This window comes from Astatotilapia calliptera, chromosome 5 (assembly GCF_900246225.1).
Source record: "Astatotilapia calliptera chromosome 5, fAstCal1.2, whole genome shotgun sequence".
NCBI classification, from domain to species: domain Eukaryota; kingdom Metazoa; phylum Chordata; class Actinopteri; order Cichliformes; family Cichlidae; genus Astatotilapia; species Astatotilapia calliptera.
The window spans coordinates 32096478-32116438 of NC_039306.1; the positions used below are offsets into that span (position 1 = coordinate 32096478).

A 19961-nucleotide genomic window follows, 5' to 3' on the forward strand; every position below is an offset into this window, starting at 1 on the left:
AGAAATCCGTGGAAAAAAACCAAACTGCTCCAGCCTTAAAATCCACAACAGTAAACCAAACTGGCTACAAGACAAGACACTGAATATTCCTGTGCAACCCAGACAAAACTCTGACTTTGCTGCAAACTGACAGAGCTGTGGACAGATCTGATTACAGCAGTTCACACATGCTTTATTCTCCAACTGATAGGCTTGATAGGCTCTACCAAGATGTAGGGATTACTTCCTCAAATTTCTGAGTGCAAACCCTCCAGAGTGGTGGTGACAACCTTATTTTACATCATGAGACACATAAAGACCAATTTAATTTCACCTGTGCAAAACTAGCAAAACTGTTGTCTTTTATTTCAGTGTAAAGACATTTAACTTATGAGATATCTTTAAAAAATAAATTGGTGCAGCTTCACTTGTAAGTTGCAGTTTTTTTACATTATAAAGCAATGTTGAAGTAGTAAATTGAAGCGGAACAATGTTAGCAGAGCTCTGTGGACCAACACTTTAAGAAATACATACATAACATGGCAGTCTAGCAGCTCATTAACCAGATGTTGTCTATACTCTTTAAAAAAAAAAAAAATCAGATTTTTTTGGTTACCTTTTTTGGTTACCCTTTTTTTAAAAAAAAACCTCCAGATTAAATATAAAAGACTAAAAATTGTCATGTAAATGAAAAAAACAATAACAAAATAAAACAAAATAGAACTAAAAGTGAGTAAAAACAAATTGCAACTTTCCTGTTAATGAACTGAACACTAAAAAACAAACAAACAAACAAAACAAAAGCCTAGTCTATTAATTATTTATGATAGGCCATGGGTGTTTGATTTGCCAATAAGAAGAAGCTAAAAACGACAATACAGTCACAGTTCCCAAAACCATCCAGTGGGTCAGCGTGGCACCTCTGCATCCCAAGCAGGTGTGACGTAAACATGTCCCATTGTGGGAGGATTGTGTGCCATTTTTTTTTAAAGTGAAGACCCTCTCACCCACTTACCAAAAGCTCAGAGACCTGATACAAACTGATACAAACTGATACAAACTTGAAGTTTACTGTGTGATCTGCTCTGCTCTGGATCATTGAAGGGAGGAGGCCACATTGCCCTGCTGACACTGCCTAAAGGAAAAGCAGTACTGGATTTAAGTTCACCTGCTGACCAGAAACATGACCTCAAATAAATACATAAATAAATAAATAAATAAATAATAAAAAATGCCAGCGTTGCTTGGTAACTGCTGGATGTTTAAATAGGTTCACAAGGTGAGGATATGTATCGTTTGTTTCGGCAGCCTAAATATGCATATTATTGTTATTATGGTTGGTTTTAACTAAGAAAATAGATGGAATAATAATGATAATGACTGATAATCACCCGCGTGATCCACGTGTTGACAGAGCCAGGCATGCGATAATATCACATAGCTAACTTGCACATTTCCTCTGATTCACTTTCCCGTTGTTGTTAAGGGCACTGCACACTGCAGAACAGAAGCACGCTGTCGTTTTGTTAGACCTGCTCCTAAATGAGATGCTTGTGATCAGAAGGAAACAGTTGGAAATAATTTGATACAACGGGGGAGTGGTCTGAATCTCACTGTCCGTTATTGGCGTGGTAAAAAGACAGACACACTTTGGAGTTCACTGCTGGGACGTCTGGCAGTTCTTTCATCCACAGTGCAGGCTGTGTGGCTCGGCGCTCTGCCCGATGCCCTCTCTGTCCTCTCTCCTCTGCTCACGCTCGTGTCTCCGCTCCTGAACAGGTAAGGGATCTGTCAAAGTTATTATGCCACTCAGCAGTGTGCGATCTTTGTGCTGTTCCCTGTGTATCCCGCCTGCACGTTGACTAAATCCTCTGCCTTTCCTTTACCGTGCGTTTGCGCAGTTACCGTGTAACGGTAGGTGAGGAGAAGGTGTGCTTTGCTATATCCTCTTTAAATATTTTTTGTAAGGAAAGTTAACAGTTAACAGTGTGTTCCGTGGATCTCTGCGCATTCCAGTGCGGGTGCAGCTCACTGTTAAAATGAGAGCGGTTTCAGCAGAACGCCGTGTGAAGGAGGCAGGTTCCCCGCTCCTCGTGGGCACCAAGATGCTCACGAGCAGTGGATGCATGCATGCAGGATTGGTGGCAGAGACAGAAGCAAAACGCGCTTTGCAAATTCCAACTATTTAGATCACCAGGTTCGAGCGCAAAATGCACCTGCCAGCGAGGTGTCAGACTGGAAACCGGGGCTTTCTCCGAGAAATACCGCTTTTCTCACTGAAAGCGACTGAATAGAGCCCAACTGTAGTAGCGGAAGTAATGCTTAAAAATGAGGTTTTTTTGCAAACAACTTGTTAATGAATGCTCCCAAAGCCTACACTTACCGTGAAATAATGGTGCGCACCTACAGTCAGTATGCGCTCCTCCTGCAGTTCCCTCAGTTTGGAAGAGCTGTAACCAAAATTTACCTCACCTCTGTCTTTAGACGTCTAAAGCCATTAATGCTGGCATTTGTGCTGTCATACAAGGATGTAGGAAACCCCCCCTCCCCAAGAAAAAAACAAACACACACACTCATACGCACACTTATTCACCCCTCTCCTCCCCAGGAAGGGCACTAAAGCATAATAAAAATGCCATTAGCCATTTTCATTCAGATGCAGCCCTCCCAAATTGTATTCAGTGATCACACTCCTCTGTCACTTAGTCCAGTGAAAATGATGATTAATAAGCCACTTTGCAGCTTAATTTCTTAGCACTGACTTAATAAACCTGCCACGTTCATGTAGCCCTACCGATTACTCTCAGGAGGGTCATCAGGAGAATACATATGGCCCCTTCATGTACTCATCACCACATAATGACAGAGGCAGGCACGGTTTGGCCACCAGGCTGCCCTCATCCAAAACACTGAGGCGACACTGCAGTACATAAAAAAACAAAATTATTTTGCCCTGAGTACAGAGGTGTAGTCTGCATGAAATACAACTGTCTAGATGCACGCTCCATCATCCAGGTAAGAAAATCCCAAAAAGTCTATTCTGTTCATCATCGGTCTCGACTGAAGAAGTCACTTTGATTAGTGACGAAATGTTTCTCCCACTGAAAAGGCTACGTCCAGCTGAACAGAATCAACTTTTTGGGAACTGGACATAAAGTTCAGTACTGCAAAAATATAAATGTATGCAATTTAGGGTCTAGGCAGCTCGAGGTATGTTTTTCTGTTGTTGTGGGAAATCCAAACATGATAATGAATCTTTTAACCTCCCATTAATTTACTCAAAAGGCATGAACACAGTAATAAATAATGTGAAAATACCGGTTTTAATAATGCGATTTTACATGAAGACTGATTAGAGATCGTTGCACACTGCACTTAAGTGGAGGAGAAAGGAAAGGCAAGTATCTTGTACACACTGTGGCGCTTCCTCACATTTCAAAGTATAAACCTTGTTTTTGGGGGGTTATCACCTCGTGTTGTCTGGGCTCTCTGGGTTTTTGCTCAACAGCAGCAGTATGAAGAGGTAGGCAGTGCTGGCTGAAGGCTAATCTTCACAGGGGTGATAGAGATAACAGTGATGTATGGAGCGGATGAGGTGGTTTAACACCCAGAGCTGACTGTTGTCTAGCAGGGTCAGGTCTGTGATACTGGAATACTGCTTCAGCTCCTCTCGTGCCTGGGATTTGGCAGTCTTAATAGCTGCAGGTGGATGCAAGCAGAGGCCGCTTCGGTATTCAGAGCCTGCAGATGCCTTGATGAATGCTATGTTGCTGCTCAGGCATCTGTCAGTCGCTTCTGTTCTCCAAGTCAACTGCTTCCTTGGCCACAAGCCAGACAGGCAGCCAGTGCATACTGTGACATGGTTATGTTGCGTTTTACTGTTGAATTTCGCACTTAAAGGTAATGGCTTATTGCTAAAGGAGAAGCTACACTCTCAAACAACCACAACTCGAATGTTTTTTGAGTGTGAAGTAACTATGTGACCACCTTGTAAATATAAAATTTATGATCTTGCTTGTATAGTAAATGCTTCTGCACAGCGCAGGCATTTAAATTCACTCAGGCAAGGGCAGCGGTTATTAAATATAATGATTTTAAAGCTGCCCTCATCAATATTTTTATATCTACTATTCGTAAAATAGCAAAGCGGAATATGAACACTTTTTCTTGTAGAAAAATAATCAGCCAACATTCCATTCCCTACAGCTCTACAGAATGTTGCTAGCATACATTTTAACAGGTCAAATTAACAGTTAGCGAAAGGATTCTCTATATCACTGCTGTTGTTGAGTCATTGTCCTTAAAAATATCTGATAAAACTGCTTCATTAATGAAATGAAAGCGCTTTTTAGCATGTAGGTAGTTGCAGTAGCTGGTGGAGACCAAAATAGAGGTAGAGGAGAGCAATAATAATTGTGAAAGATGCTAATGCTAGCTTGAGCATCTCTATAATGCTAACTGCTCTCTTAGCTCGCAGGTTAATGTCATCAATATCCATGTTAGGAAGTGAAGAAATGTACACATTGCTTTTAGGTTGGCTTCCGTTCATGAAAGAGTATGTTTTTGATACAATTTATGTGTCAGTGTGGCAAATGCATGCTAAATACAATTTAAAACAGTCAATCTAATGTTTACCGCCATGTTCTACTAAACTCCTTACAAGTTTGAAACCAATCACAATTAATAATGATGTAACAAATCATTAATAACAACACTGTATTTTTAATACTATAATATTAAAATGATATATGTGTCCCTCGTGAATATTATGATGTGGTCATAATGGAGCTTCGCTAGCAACCCGGCATTTCATCTCCGACAAAGTTATCCCGAGAGAAGTAAAGCAAGTGTGTAAGTCCATCTCTGAATGTAAAGCATTCCTGCGTTAAGCTTAACAAGCGACTGCCTCTTCTTGCTGCTACTTCAATCATGAAACTGCTTAACGATCAGCTGATCGGCTTTTCTGTGCGAGTCCGTGTCTCTAGTTTGCTTTTGGCCCACTTTGCACCAGAAAGAGGAAACCAGCGGCTGAACAACAGCAGCACGTTTAAGCTTGATCAGCTGTTGTTAGAATTTATTTATTATTACTTTCTACACCAGGATCTTTTTCTACGTAGCTGACGGCTGGTAACTGTGCAGGGGCGCATCTAGCAAAGTTTAGCCAGGGGGGCCGATAGGGCATGAACAGGGAAAAGGGGGCACAAAGACATACTTTTCTTTATTATTCTCATTTAAAATGTCTAGCTTTTAATAAATAATTATCTGACAGCCAAAGTTTTAATTTGATGCAAAATGAATAGAAGTCAATTACTGTATATAGTGACTATTAAGTCTAATATATATACCCTAGTAAGCTATAGTACTTTTTCCTTTGGGAAGGTACCATCTGTGCAGTCTGCAATTTTGTTGAAGAAAGATGTTGAATCTATTTAATATTTCTTGAAAAATAATTGATTTCTGTGCATTTTTTTTTCCACACTGCATCAAATTAAGGTTGATTACGTCGATTAAGCATCATGAGGTGGAGTGTGAGGGGTGGTTCCCTATTTTTTATTTATTTATTTTTGTTGTTGCTGGGAGTTGGAACCCTATTAGTTAGGTTGCTTAATATATATGCTAAGTACTCTTTAAAATACCAGAATAGGGAGGATGGTGTAGGTTTAAGTTTATTAGATTGATCAGTATTGCTGAACTATGAAATATTTTTTTTGGATACAGGTATAACAGAATAGCTTTAGTGTAGTTGTTGTTTTAAACTTGAGTATGAACTTATACAAAATGCATATTATGACCCCAACAGTCAATGAACAATAATGTTGAAATCTCTAAATTACACAGTTTTTTTTAAAATATGTGGAACTAAATTATAGGTTATCTATATGTCTCCTGACACTCATCAGTAATATAGAAACTATATGCAGCATTATTTATTGATAGTTAAAATTGGAATGTTACCTTAAATATAAATCGGTAGACTCTGCTAATGTATTGATTGTACTCTTTTATGAACAGTGCTATGTGCTAATATGTTGAAAAATCTATATCTTTATGCACATCATGTCTCCCTGAGTTTGTTGTTTGTAGCAACGCTGGTTTGATTTGCGTTACTATAGAAGGGAGGAGTGCACAGACAAATATGGATCATACCTGTGGGGCGTATAAGCCACGAGCTCTGGATTAGAAGTCATTTTTCTTCATTAAAAGTAACCTTTTGGTCAAGATAACAATGCTAATAAAAAGAAAACAAATGCCTGACGCAGTGTTGCTTTTTAATTTGATTGTTGTCAGTTGATTATTGTGATTATTGATTGGCTGGTGTCTATCAGGAGCACATTGTGCTGGTCATGCATCTAATGAATCAATTTCAAGGAATCTACCAGTTTAAAAGCTTAGAATTAAAACGTCAGAAGCAAGCAGTGAATGGGAAAGCCATTTAACAATGCAGAAGGGAAATGAACTGGTTGGTCAGAAGATCAGATAGTTTAAAATTCAGTGTGCTCTTTCTTTCTCTTTTTTACATGGCTAATTTTAGTTCTTGCAGACAGTAAGATGTTCTAAATTTAAAATATGTAATATTCAAGTCCAACTTTTGAGATACTTTGAGGAAGCCTTTTACCCATCCATCTAATTTCTTAACTGCTTAACCAGTTCAGTGACTGAAATAGGCTTAGTGTTTGTGGTCATCAACCACAGCAGTCAGAAGGGATTGAGAGAAGAGGAGGAGGACATGTGGCGGGGGCTGTAGGAGACCAGGTAAGCAGGACAGAGTGATGACCTTCACTCTCTGATAGAAACTGACAGAAGCTTGATGGAGCCTGTGCAGCTGGAATCATGTTGAATTATTCCTGACATGAACCTGCAAGAAGCCTTAAAGCCACTGAGGTGCACTGTGTGTTGTAGCATTAGAATTAATGAAAGAAACCCCACCAACAGCTGTCCAAACAGTCCTGCCTTCAGTTGCTCGATACCAGAGTTTTACTTTCCAACTGTTGAGCCCAGAAGCTGCAGTGCTTGGCTAGCCTGCGCTTTACTGGAGCATCACAGTAAACCGCTCTCACCTTGGTTTGATTTGTTTTGATTTGTAGTTCGCTTTTCTCAGCAGAATTGTTACCTTTGTGTGATCTGCCTTTGTCTAATGCTCCCTGGCAGAAGAAGCATGGCTTATGAATAAATCAGAGACCTCACTTTCACTGCTTTGAAGGATAGCGAGTGAAATTACCATGTACTGTATGGCTGTACTATACAGCACTGGGAGGTACTTTTATCTTTTTCTTTTGCATCCTCTCCCGCTAAAAATAGCCCAAGTGCAGGAAAGTCTATATGGTGCATCTACGAACTTAAATACAATGTCATAAATAATTCCTGCTTCTGTTGTTGATTTCCACGACAATAGCTTTTACAATCAATTATTCATTTAGGCCTGGCTCTGCACTCATCAGTAATTGTATCAGGATTTTGCACACACACTTTAATATCTTGTCTCTTATGGAAAATGGCCATTTTTCGGACATCTCTATGAGTGCTCGCCCATGCAGATTTGAGTTTTACAATGATATCTGAGTCAGAAGATGTACGCCATCCCAGCGTGACCGAGGCAATATAAAAAGAGAACAGCTAAGCGCTCACAAAATAAATGTTATTCACAGTTTAAAGTAACACGTACTCAATATCTGCACAAACACCAGTGAAGTTTGGAAATTTGCAAACAGGCTTCTCAGTCGGACTCTGTGGTGTGGCTGAAAGATGATTGAGGATAATACCACGGAAGGAAGGCGGGAGCCGAGCTCAGTTTCCTCCAACAAATCCTCTGTTGTGCTGGTGTCACGAACGCATTAACGGCAGTGCATGTTTTCAAAAAACAGACTTTGCTTGAAGTCGAGCGAAAGCTGCACTGCGCCGATAGAAAGGCTGTAAGATGAAAGATGAACCCGTCACACAGACAGTTGAATAGCAAACTGCAAACTCTTAAATAGATGATATTCAGGTGGAATATCAGCTCATCATTGAAATGGGAAACCTAAAGCTTGTGGTTTTTTTAGACCACACAAAATTCTTTTCTTTAAATGCATGTTTTCTAAGTGAGGATTTTTGTGAGATTGGCAGCCAGTTGGTCAGATGAAGCATTGACTTGCATAAAGTGTTAGTTTATCCTGACTAAGAACACATTATTGAGCAGTGTATGGATCTTACTATCTGTAATAGGAAACGTCTGTGATAGGAGTCTGTGTTTTATCCCTCGCCTTTACAGCGCTTTCCTCCCAATATATGCAGCTAATAGTTACCCATGCAGAATGTGATTTTAGTCATGTATGCAGAAGCAAACACCTCAAAGCAGCTCGATATTATATTTTCCTTTTTTACCCCATGTATGTGAGCACTGAGAAGCCCACTGCATTAAGCAGCGGTGTCACTTCCCTTCACAGTCCACCCTAACTGCAGCCACGAGCACTACACTTTTTTTTTAACTCTCAGAAAAGGGGATTTAGCAGAAGTAATTTTCTGTGCCTGCAGGTACCATCTAAACAAATGCACCCCCATAGAGCTAATTAGTGGACTTCAAGGTAATTATGTGTACCTTTTCAAGCACCGAAATGGTATATATGCAGAATGTTCCCGAGCAGCAAAAGCACAGTTGAACTGTGGAGTATCAGGAGATGTCTGTATTCATGCAATACAAAAAAAAAAAAACAGACAAACTATAAATTTCCCTCCTTTTTTGCTGTTTTCATAGGTTTTTAAATAAATAAATAATATTTGTCTTCTGGTTGACCCTTGTCACCTAGAAGATTTTGGTGCCTTTTTTTAATAGACTTTGTTCTCCTGGTGTCTGGTGGATTTTTCTCTGTTTCCCACAAAAACATAAATGTTGGTTAAGTGGTTAATCTAAGCAGGCTGTAGGTGTAGATGTGAGATAGATAGAGTTTCAAGTGGACATTGACACAGTTAGCCTGCTTCAACTGTATAAACAAACACCGGTCGCGGCAGATGGCCCCGCCCCTCCCTGAGCCTGATTCTGTCGGAGGTTTCTTCCTGTTAAAAGGGAATTTTTCCTTCCCACTATCGTGCTTGCTCATAGGGACTCATATGATTGTTGGGTTTTTCTCTGTATGTGTTACTGTAGGGTCTACCTTACAATATAAAGCGCCTTGAGGTGACTGTTGTTGTGATTTGGTGCTGTATAAATAAAATTGAATAAAATTGAATAAAAACACATAAAATAAATGAATGGCTACTTAATTTTTAGGATAATTCCAACGTTTTTTTTATAACATTTAATGATATTCAAAATTACCACCAGAAGTTCAAGACCTGCTGCTGTGAAGTACAAACCACAAGGGTATAAAGTACATATTATTAGAAGTACAATCTTTTTCCCTTGGAAGTTCCTGTCCCACTGAGAAGCCGCTGTGCCCCTAAAGGTACAATGAGGTACTTTATTATCAGTTGCGTCGGCTGCAGAATCATGCTGGTTAGTGTTTTCCAGTATCCAACTTTGCTGTGCACTTGCAAAAGTGGAGGACAGTCCTCTTGTCCTTGTGCTGTATATATCTAAAGCACAGTACATTGCATCCTGTGTCACTACCTGCTATGTTGCATCCTGTGAACTTCCCATCGCTCCTTCTTATTCACATCAGCTAGGATAAGTTAGCAGAAATGATTTTCCTCCTGGCACCTCCATCCATCAAATCATGTCTGGAGCCTTATCTGATATTGACGAACTATACGTGTGTGTATGTGTGTGATGTTCTATGAATCCAAACCCCTTTTTTTTAAATTAATATACATGTATTCAGCGCTCAGCCAATGCTTCAATGGATAATGCTGCTTCTGATCAAGTTTGACAACCGCTAAATGATTGTGATCGCTTTTGACAATCAGCTTTTCTTTGTGCACCGCTCGTGATGGAGAGCTATTAATCTAATAAGTAACCATGCGTCGAGGTAGATATGGGTGGCATGCACAGAGTGGCTGCTCTGTGTGCATTTGCGTGCTATTTTTGCAACTGGGTTAATTCATATAACCTTTAGGTAATGCAGTCTTGTGCAGTGGTAACATTACATTAGCGCCAAATATAATGTCAGAACCCCACTCAGCGCAGCTCTACGAGAAGAATGTAATTGAGAGAGCCCACTGGGAGTTTGATGGGAAGATTGAGAATCTCATAATGATATCTATATCTACTTTACAGCAAGCTTTTTCCCCCACAAATGGTCCAGTAATACGCCTTTAAACGCAGTGAATGCAAAGCCTAGCTTCAGAGAGAAGCCAAAACCTCTTTACAGATGTGTTGCACATGCTCTATCACTCCCATGCTTCTCTATCATGCCTGTTTGAGCACGTATGTAAGACCACACGGAGCACTGGGAAAAATGAATGAAAGCAGAGAGAACCTAATGAGAGCTTTCTTGCGATTAAGCAGAATTTCCAACACCCCTCTCTTGTAATCTACAGAGTAGCATAAATGTTGAACCTTGGCAGCCTGCAGCGTGATTAATGCACTGCACACTAAATGGATTTGCAATGAACTGATCATGTGATGAGCCGCTTACACTTTCAATAAACCGGCACCTCGACAGCCGTGTGGCTCTTCCTGGTCTTTTATGGGAGAATTTGCATGTCGAATAGGCACGATGGGCTCATTCACGTGACGTGACCGGGATGAGTCGCACGTCACAAATAGAGGTCTCAGCTTTTAGAACATTTGGTATACACTCCCCCCTCCTCTCCCATCTGCAGCAGGTCACCTGGTCAAAGGCCTGTTTGCTCGCTGTTGGGTGTCTGTCCCGGCAGCCTGGCTGTGTTGATTTTTGTCTCCTGCGGCTCTGTCACTCACCTGGCCCTGTGACCTGCTCCATTTCCCCCCTGAGTTACCCGGGCAGCAGTCCCAGCCCCAGCTTTGCTCTCAGCGTGGCTCCTCAAGACATATTTCCAAGACAACTCATATCCTGTGTGCAGTGAAAAATAGCTTCTGACATCTGTGATTATTCTAAACCTTTAAACTCTTTTTCTGTGACACTTACTGAGGTGTGATAGATTAAGCTTTATCTTCGTGGCCAGCTTGCAACCTCCTTTTTTCTTATTGTTTATGTTTGTGCCCTGAAAAAAGAAAGCCTCCACTAGCAGGAATTCATCAATGCGCTTTATCCTAATATCGGGGCAACATAAAAACTAGGCTGCGAGGTCTAATGGATAAAGTCCGTGGCCATCCTTCAACCCCACCTCTCATTGCGCATTGTGATTTCATAACCCACAGGAATGTTCGTAGACTTTTGTCTCTGAGTAAAATTGTGTTACCTGAAATAGCCACTTTCTCTTAATAGAAAACATGTCCTGAAGATACCGGGGTATAACTGTGTATCTACAGGGCTGACATACCTTTATCAACAAATATAGATCTTCACCAGGCCAAACTGCACCTCGGCTTGTACAGTTTGCGGTTGTATTTAATCCTCAAGTGAATAAGCACCCAAAATGGAAAGATCATAATACCTCTTATAGGTATGCGCTTGCTGGGTTCGACCTGTTTGGCTGTGATTGGATTAAGCGTGAGCTCCCTGCCAGGTGCTGTCGTCGGTGAGGTCGGATGACGGTGCGCTGTGTCTTTGATGAGTGAAGCCGGAGCCCACCGTGGTGGTGGAGGATGGATGGCCTCAAAGTGCAAGGTTCAGGAGAAATGTACCCACTGTGCCGTTTGGGGATAGCGAGGAGATGATTCATTTTCAGCATCACTTCACCCAGGATGATCTCATTACTTTGTGTGAGTGGACATTCCCAGCGATGAGAACTCGGCAGGTCCACAGAGTCTCCACGCTGAGAGGCGTGTCGTATCAGGCGTTGCACAGCACTCTGCTGCTGTTTGGATATTGATTATAAAATGCAATGGGAGGATAAAGTGACCACAGATTTATTCATGTCGCTCCTTCAGATGATTTTGTTCAGACTAAATTGGATACTTTTGATAGCTTTCCTGCTCCAGAATCAAAAAATATATAAGAACTTTGCATCTCTTGTTTTTTTTCCAAGAGCATTTTGGCTGAGATTACTCATAACCAATTTCATAAATATAAAAGAGATGCTATTCACAATCTATTCACTGAGACACACCTGTGCTTGCTCTGGAATTTCAATTGTATTGCAGACAGTGGTGACAGCTGCTTTGTTTTCAGAGAGCTTATTATTTATTACTCAGATTGTTTACATGCATATTTAACAGGTGCTTAATGCGTTATTTTGATCAACAATACAAGATAGAGATGATTGTCGGTTTGACCTCAGCGTTTTTTCCTCCTTCACAGTTATTACAAGAGGAGACAACATATGTTGTTAGTAATTATATAAATTGAAGATTAAATACCAATCAGCAAATTTGGAGCCATCAGTTCTCGAGGCTTTGAACGTAGTAGTTTGAAGTAGCTTATCACACCTTCTCGGTGCACTAATTAAAATGAAGCACAACTTCACGTCTGAGCGGCACAGTGGAGCTCCTCGTACTTTAGTGACAGGCAGTGTAGCACAGATCTCACTGAGCTTTGATCAAGCGTAAGATTAAACACATGTTGTGTAGAAGTTTAATGATAAACACAGACACTGTAGTCTGAAAGGAAATTGCAGTTCGGTGAAGGATGCCGAGTTAGGTGAGGAAAAAGCAGAACTGAAGTATGCTATCATCAGTGTTTCCTGCAGATTTATAGTCTTCTTTTTGTGCGTGTTATTGTGGAGCTCTAATCAGCTGCCTCTGAACCAGTCTTGATATCGTGGATGGACTCCAACTGCAGCAAGTAGTCTTTGTTCTGCTCCGCAGCCTTGTTGAGTACAGCGTAGTGGCACACGAACCAGTTCTGAACCTGCTGTGGGTTCTGGTCACGGTGACTGTCCAGCTCACAAAACAGAACCAGGACTGCTGTTGGCAGCAGCAGGCTAAGACGTTGGAGCCAGCAGACTGAAGCAGCTGAATGATATCAAAGACAACCGCAACAAGCAGACAGCCAGCCAAGCCAGCTGGGACACACAGAAAAGGATGCTGGTTAGTAGCGACTGTTTTTTCAAAATAAGAGCATGGAGACTGTCTATCAGAATATTATTTGTCCATAAAGATGTAGAAATGCTGAAATGAGTCATCAGGGTAGTCCACACTAGTAAAGTCATTGGCCCACACTTCAACATAAGTGTCACAGTGGGGTACGCCAATGTGTTGTGAACAAGACCCAGAAGCAGATGCAGAGAGAGGAGTTGCAGTTTTTTTTGATGGTTTCATTTTTCAGCTACGGCCATATAATTTTGAATAAACTCCAGACATATTTGTTTAAATAAAAGGCTACATTTTTGTGGTCAAAATTATTATCGCTGTATATCACAGCTACCAAGCGCCAAATAGCAGCACTTAGGACTGCCTCCAGCAACCTTCAGTTCCCAGTCTTATAAACGTCTTCTCCCAACGCATTTCTCACATAGAGATAATGGTGTTTCAGCACCGCCTGTGTGCCTTCACGATATGGGTTTAGGTGCAGTATTGCGTGCAGGACACACATGTTTTGGCAGTGCTCAGAACTCAGCACGGTGGAAAGGGTGGGAAGTCGTTAGAAAAATCAGTAATTAGAGCCATTCATTTTTATAAATAACTTCTAGGTAAAAAATTCAATACAAATTCAGCCTACTTCTACAGCCAAGGCGCATTAAGTTAATATTACAGTCTGCACACCACCTGGAATGACTTTTAGCAGAACGCATGTGATAAGTGTGGCCAGCGCTAACAAGATCAAATTTCCTCATTAGTTTTGGTTTTACTGAGAAATCCCAAAGAACAGATGCCAGTCAGCTAAGTGATGAGCCTCATAAGCTGAAACCTGACCACTCTTTTTTCTGCTTCAGGAACAGAAATATCTCTTTCTGGAGTTTTGTGTGCAGCGTTAGTGCACTGGCTTTATTGTGTTTCCTGCTGCTCAGTGGTCATACCGTGAAGCTTTAGTTGCGTTTGAATATTAATTTGCTAATTTAACATTGTTCAGCTTTTGGCTGTTTACCATACGCTCTCCTATTTTTGAATACATTGCATTTCATAGGTTTAATTGTCAGTGTGCACTTACTGTACATTGTGCCTGTTCTTGTATAGTGTTGTTTTGCTTATGTAAAACTCATCACATACATTCCAGGACTGTAAGCCCTAAAACATTCTTGGGGTCGCTGCAACATCTCTGATCTGGTTCAATAGACTCGTCCTGAATTAATGAGAGAGGGTGATTGTAAACCTATCCACTAATTCACAGGATGATTTAATGAAAAATCTCCTCTTCAGTTCATAATCATAATCATCTTCATCAGAAAGCTGGTTCATATTAGTTGTTAGTTAGTTTTACTCCATTGTCTTCTCTCAGAATCGAAATCAATCCAGCTGTTATATGAGACTAAAGACTAATATTGTTTATGTTTGATGTCAAATTGACCCCAGGAATCAAACGTCTGCCATTTAATTTAGATAAATTAATAAACAAAATAATATTAGTATTATTATAGTAGCAGATACTTAATATGCAAAAATAGCTAAAGTTGATCAAACATGATAAGTTAAACTAACTTAAATGAAAGAAAATGATAGATAAACTTAAGCTTTTTTAATTAGTAGGGCTGTTTTAAAAAATTAACTTTACATTATTTCATTTAAGTACTTTATTGATTTACATAGCACTTTTCACAGGATAAAAACCACAAAGTGATTCACAACAATATAAAACAGATGAACATAAAACAGCACAATCAAACAGCACAAATCTAGTTAAAAGCCAATTTAAATAAATGAGTCAAATGAGCATTTGAGTTTACAGTGTGTAGACACATACATGCATCTGAAAAAAAGGTTTGTGTAATATAACACTTTAAATTAAATTGAGTTAGCAAGTGAAAGGTTTGTTTTTGACGTGCATCACTGTGGCATTAGTGCAAAGTTGGAGATTTCTGTGAATGAGAGAAACTCTTAAAACAAACAGTTATGAAAGTGACGGGTTTTTTTTGCCTTTGTGACACAGCTTCATATTTTTTAGCATTATATGCCAAGCCTGAGTGATTATTACAATTTGATCTGAGGTCAAGCGAGAATAGGGATTTAAATGACCTTGTAGATTAGACCAGGCAGATGGTGAAGTGAATCAAAATACACTGGGTCAGAACATTTTTTGACCTCAGCCACATGGTGCAGTGTGTACTCTGACGCAGGAATAATGTGTGAAAAGAAAGCAAATTTGAATTCATGATAGAAACATGCACTGCACTCAGTAAGAGCGTAATGAAAATGTCACGTTATAAAAACAAGTGTCATCTGTACAAGAGTCTCACATTGAAGACAGTTATGCATCTTTTTATGCATTTAATAAACATCCTTGACACTGAAAACCCCATCTTTACTGCGTGTTATTCCATAACTGCTGTCTCATTTCATAAATTTATTTGCTTGGTGTAGTGCGGTGGGAGCAAACTGAGCAGAGGCAGAAAGTCTCAGTCAGCTCTTGTTGGGGGGGTTGGAGCAGTTGAGTAGCTGAAGGATGTTGACTTTGTCAAAGTTGACCTTAATGCATGTAAGGCTTGATAGGGATGACATGCTCTCTGCTGACATCACCTTTGATGTCTTTAAAGTGGCATGAACTAGAAGGTGAGACTCAGCAGCTGCCATGCTGATTGTGTTTAGGTAAGCCTGTGCTTCCTTAAAGGAACACTTTACTGTGTTGTGTCCTTGGTCTTCTGGTGGTACTATCAAGGTTTATCAGTGAATACCCTCACATGTCATGACAAAAGCACACGTGATGATGATTGCCAGTTATGATGAAAAGATCCACTGGCAAATTCTAATGAACTCTAATGAAAAGTGTTGTTCATAGTTACACCTGCTTCAACGTAAGGCATTAGAATGACAAGCGTGTTCCTGTTGTACCTTTTAACCACAGGACACATGGTTTAGATAAAATATAAAACGGACAAGATTTAAGATTCATATTGACAGTGTTGGGTGTAATGCGTTACTAAGTAAAGCGTTAATGTAATTAAATTACTTTTCCACTGAAAAAGTAGAGTAACTAAATACTGTTCATTTTTAGGTATTTTAATTACAGTTACTTACAATGTACTTGCGTTACATTGTAAAATAATTAAACTCGCTGAATATCATTATTTAATTTCAATAATTTGTCTTCTAAACGTAGAAGTAAACTCTGCCCGCCAGGTGCACGGCATTTCACGCCAGTTTGCTGCATAGTCGTATTCTAAAGCGGAAGATGTCGGCTGTTTTTTGAAATGGACATATTCCCGTCTCTTCACTTTTCTGAAACAAGCAGAGAAGAACATTACAGTAATATGTAAACTATGTCCTGGGGAGAAGAAACTATCGGCTGCTGTTAATAGCACGAGTAATCTACTGAAGCGCTTGACACGAGAGCATAGACGAACACTTCTGAGTGATTCTTGTTCATCATCCATGGAGAACACCGCGGCAACTCCTGCTAAGCAGGCAAAACGTGATTTTACGTCAGCAGCACAGAAAGCATCTGAAGGTGAGCTTAAAAAATGATTGCAGGCCACATTGTGGAAGAGATGCTACCGCTGCGTACTGTAGAGTCTCCGTCTTTAAAAAAATTTATTTATTATTTAACGAGTTTAATTTCTATTGTTTGTCCATTCAAGCTTTATAGGGATTTTAAAAAGTATTTACTTAAATTACTTATTGAGTAATTAAGTTACTTTTCTGACACAGTAATTAGATAAGCATTTTAAATACAATATTGACTAAGTAATTAGTAATTAGTAATTAATTACTTTTTTAAAGAAACTTACCCAACACTGCATATTGAGTATAAGAAAAATATAAAAAGGACTAAAAACAGTAAAAGCAAAAAAGGAGACAAACATGAACTTTCAAGTTTAATCCCACCAAAGACAAATGTATTTGTTACCTTGACAAAAATTATCTACATATTTTCTCCATATTTTTTTAATATATTTTATATTTTTATATTTTTTTATCTGTAGAATTTTGAAAAACAGGATTTCAGGTTTCCAGGATTCAGCCAAAATTCAAAATATTAAAAAAGTGAGAACAAATGCAAATATTTTACATGTGCTTAAATAAATGGCCTCTAAAGGTTGCTCAAAGGATTGCAGCTTGCTCCCACAAGCTTGTCTACAACAAATGATTTATTTATAATATTATTGGATTCCTGTTGCTGTGAATGTGATTCTCTACTTACAAAGGTTTGAGGAAGCTTGGAAGTTAAGAGGACAGAAGTAGTTCATGATTATAAAATATTTCCTGATTGACACTGGCTCGTCTTATCAACCTGCAGAGACAGTAAAAGCTGCTTATTATACTGACAGTCGTGTTTGCTCAGCTACGTGTTCTAAATTGGTTCGTATTTGCAGTCTTAAACTTGCAGACTGAGGACAACATATGCTGGTTTCAGTTGAATGCATTTGTATTTAGTCTGGTGAAATCCTTTTCATCTGAGCACTGGAATTGGCAGAGGTTGCAATGCTAATAATGCTACCTGTCATACTGTAGCAAATTGTTTCTTTGTTTTGTGCTTGTGCTGCTCACAGTCTGAAGTTTGTCCAGTGCTAAACCAATAAAGTCACTCAGCAGCGTACATCTGTCATATATGAAACTTCTGTAGAGTACTTTTGCGTATGCATCGATTGTAGGTCATCTTGTTCTTCTAGTTTGGACAAAACAAATTCTGATATATTGATATATTCTGTATTTCCTCAAGAGAGTATATCTGTTAAGGAAATATAGAAAGCACAGATGAGATTGCAGAAGTCCACTTCAGATTTGAATATGCACATGCTGAACTTTATATGCCAGATGGCACGAGATGGGATGATATCAAATGAGAAATTGTTGAACTGGGTAAGCTCTCCCACGATGTGACCACATTTCCGTAAACTGCGATCAGTACAGCATATTGAGATTAAAAATAAATCTACCAAACATGTTAGAAAGCCAAGCCGATGAACATGATCATCCCAGTGTTTTCAATATGCCTCGCTTTATGCATGCTTCCAGGAGAGACCACAATATAGTTTCACATTATCTCAAAAGTCTCAAATCTTCATTTAGAATTGCTCCGAGGTCCCGTAAATCTGGTAGCTCCTGGTCGTGTAATTTCTAGATACTGATGCTTTCCCCTCACTGTTATCAAATAGACTATTATGGTTCAATTCCAAGAAATTATTCAAAATGTGAAATCAGGAGCAATCAACCAAACATTTGTCGAAGAAAAATGATCATTTGGCTGCTTTGCCGGCTGTAGTAACTGCAGTGTAACATCAACCATACTGATATCATCATTCAAAAACTCTGTTGACTGAATGGGCTGTTAGAGATTTCCCATAGATTTAATACACGGCTGAAAAAAATGAAGTGCACTAGAGCGGCAAGAATGAGACAACCCTCAGGCTGAGGGCCTGACGTCCTTCAATGGGCCCACCCTGGACCCTGACTGGCATTTGCCGTAAAATATCAGAATTGGCAAGACCACCACTGGCTGTCTTGTGCTTTTCACAGATTAGAGCAGTTTCACTCTGAGCACATGTGACAGATGTAAAAGGATTTGGAGAAACTGTGGAAGGCTGCACAAACCTCTACATCTAGACAACAGCACCCTGACTGCCATTAGTTATCAGGATGAAATCCTTGAACCCAGTGTCAGACCCTACTCTGATGCTGTGGGTCCTGGGTTCTTCCTGGTGCATGACGATGCCCAGCCTCGTATGACGATGCAGGCAGCTTGATGAAGGAAGGATGAAGGACTTGATATCACTGACTGGCCCCCACACTCACCTCACTAATCCAATAGAACTCCTCTAGGACATTATGTTTCAGTGTATCCGATGCCACCATGTTGCACCTCAGACTGTACAGGAGCTTAGCGATGACCTGATCCAGATCTGGGAGGAAATTCCCCAGGACACCATGCAGGACACCATCCATTGTCTCATTAGGAGCATAGCCCAATGTTGTCAGGCATGAATACAATGAGGGGGGACCACTGTGTGTCATTTTGAGTTGCTGTACTGAAATTTCACTGAAATGGACTAGCCTGCTGCACCATTTTTCACTTAGATTCTTGGAGTATAATTTCCATCAAACAATGATGCATTCTTTTGTTCCTAACGTATTACCCATGCATGATTTTTCACATTGAAATTTGAAGTGTTGCTTTAAGTTTTTGGAGCAGTGTATTGTAGTTCGAGGTCTTCTCATACATGTTAACCACACTTCACTAGAAAGCTGCACAGCAGAATTTAGAGCTTTCTTGGCAAATGTGCAATGCTGTAAATTTATCAATATAACTTAACTTCTTATGGATAGTTTGGGGTTTAAAGTTGCTATAAGTTAGGTTGTGTTTATACATCTTCATGCAAGTTACCATACAAATGTGGCTCTAGACACAGTACAATCCCATGTTTTGTTTTATTCTGAGTATTTCAGTCCAAGGTTTTTCCTTTTGCTCAGTTTTTCATTTTAATCATGGTGGTGTGACCAACCAGCATGGAAAGTGCAACAAAAGAGCTGAAACAAACATGCCAGCAGAACAACAACATATAGTGAAAGTGAGAGCGGCTGCATCTCCATCTGTGGTATCAATTTAGCCTTTTCCAATAAACTTGTGATGGACTAGAATAACACCTGTAGCCAGAAACAGAGACTATCTACAACATCAAAATAGTTGAAATATCTAAGAATTAGCAAACACAGAGAACCCAAAATATCATGGTTGAAACCTAGACTAAATATCTTTAGTTGTCATTGACAGATAGTGGAGATAGTACTGTGAATATCATGTAACCATTAGTTTTACTCCTTCCATTTGTGTGTGTGTAAAAAAAAACCCAAAACAATCAATAACCAAAAGACTCTTCTTTTTACACCAGAGAAGAAAGAGTTTAGAGGGATTTTCCAGAAAAAAACAATCTGGTGATTGTGATGTGATATTAAAATG

At 39.6% G+C, this 19961-nt stretch overlaps 1 protein-coding gene across 3 annotated transcripts in view; it reads left to right on the plus strand.

Moving 5' to 3' along the window:
• Window positions 1–1702: 1702 nt before the first annotated feature.
• The window catches only part of cntn6 (contactin 6), a 237776-nt gene continuing 219517 nt past the window's right edge, over window positions 1703–19961 (plus strand). For all 3 annotated transcript variants that reach the window (XM_026168943.1, XM_026168942.1, XM_026168939.1), the window contains exon 1: window positions 1703–1758. The gene's annotated coding sequence lies outside the window, so the exon portion shown is untranslated. The remainder of the gene's footprint in view (window positions 1759–19961) is intronic.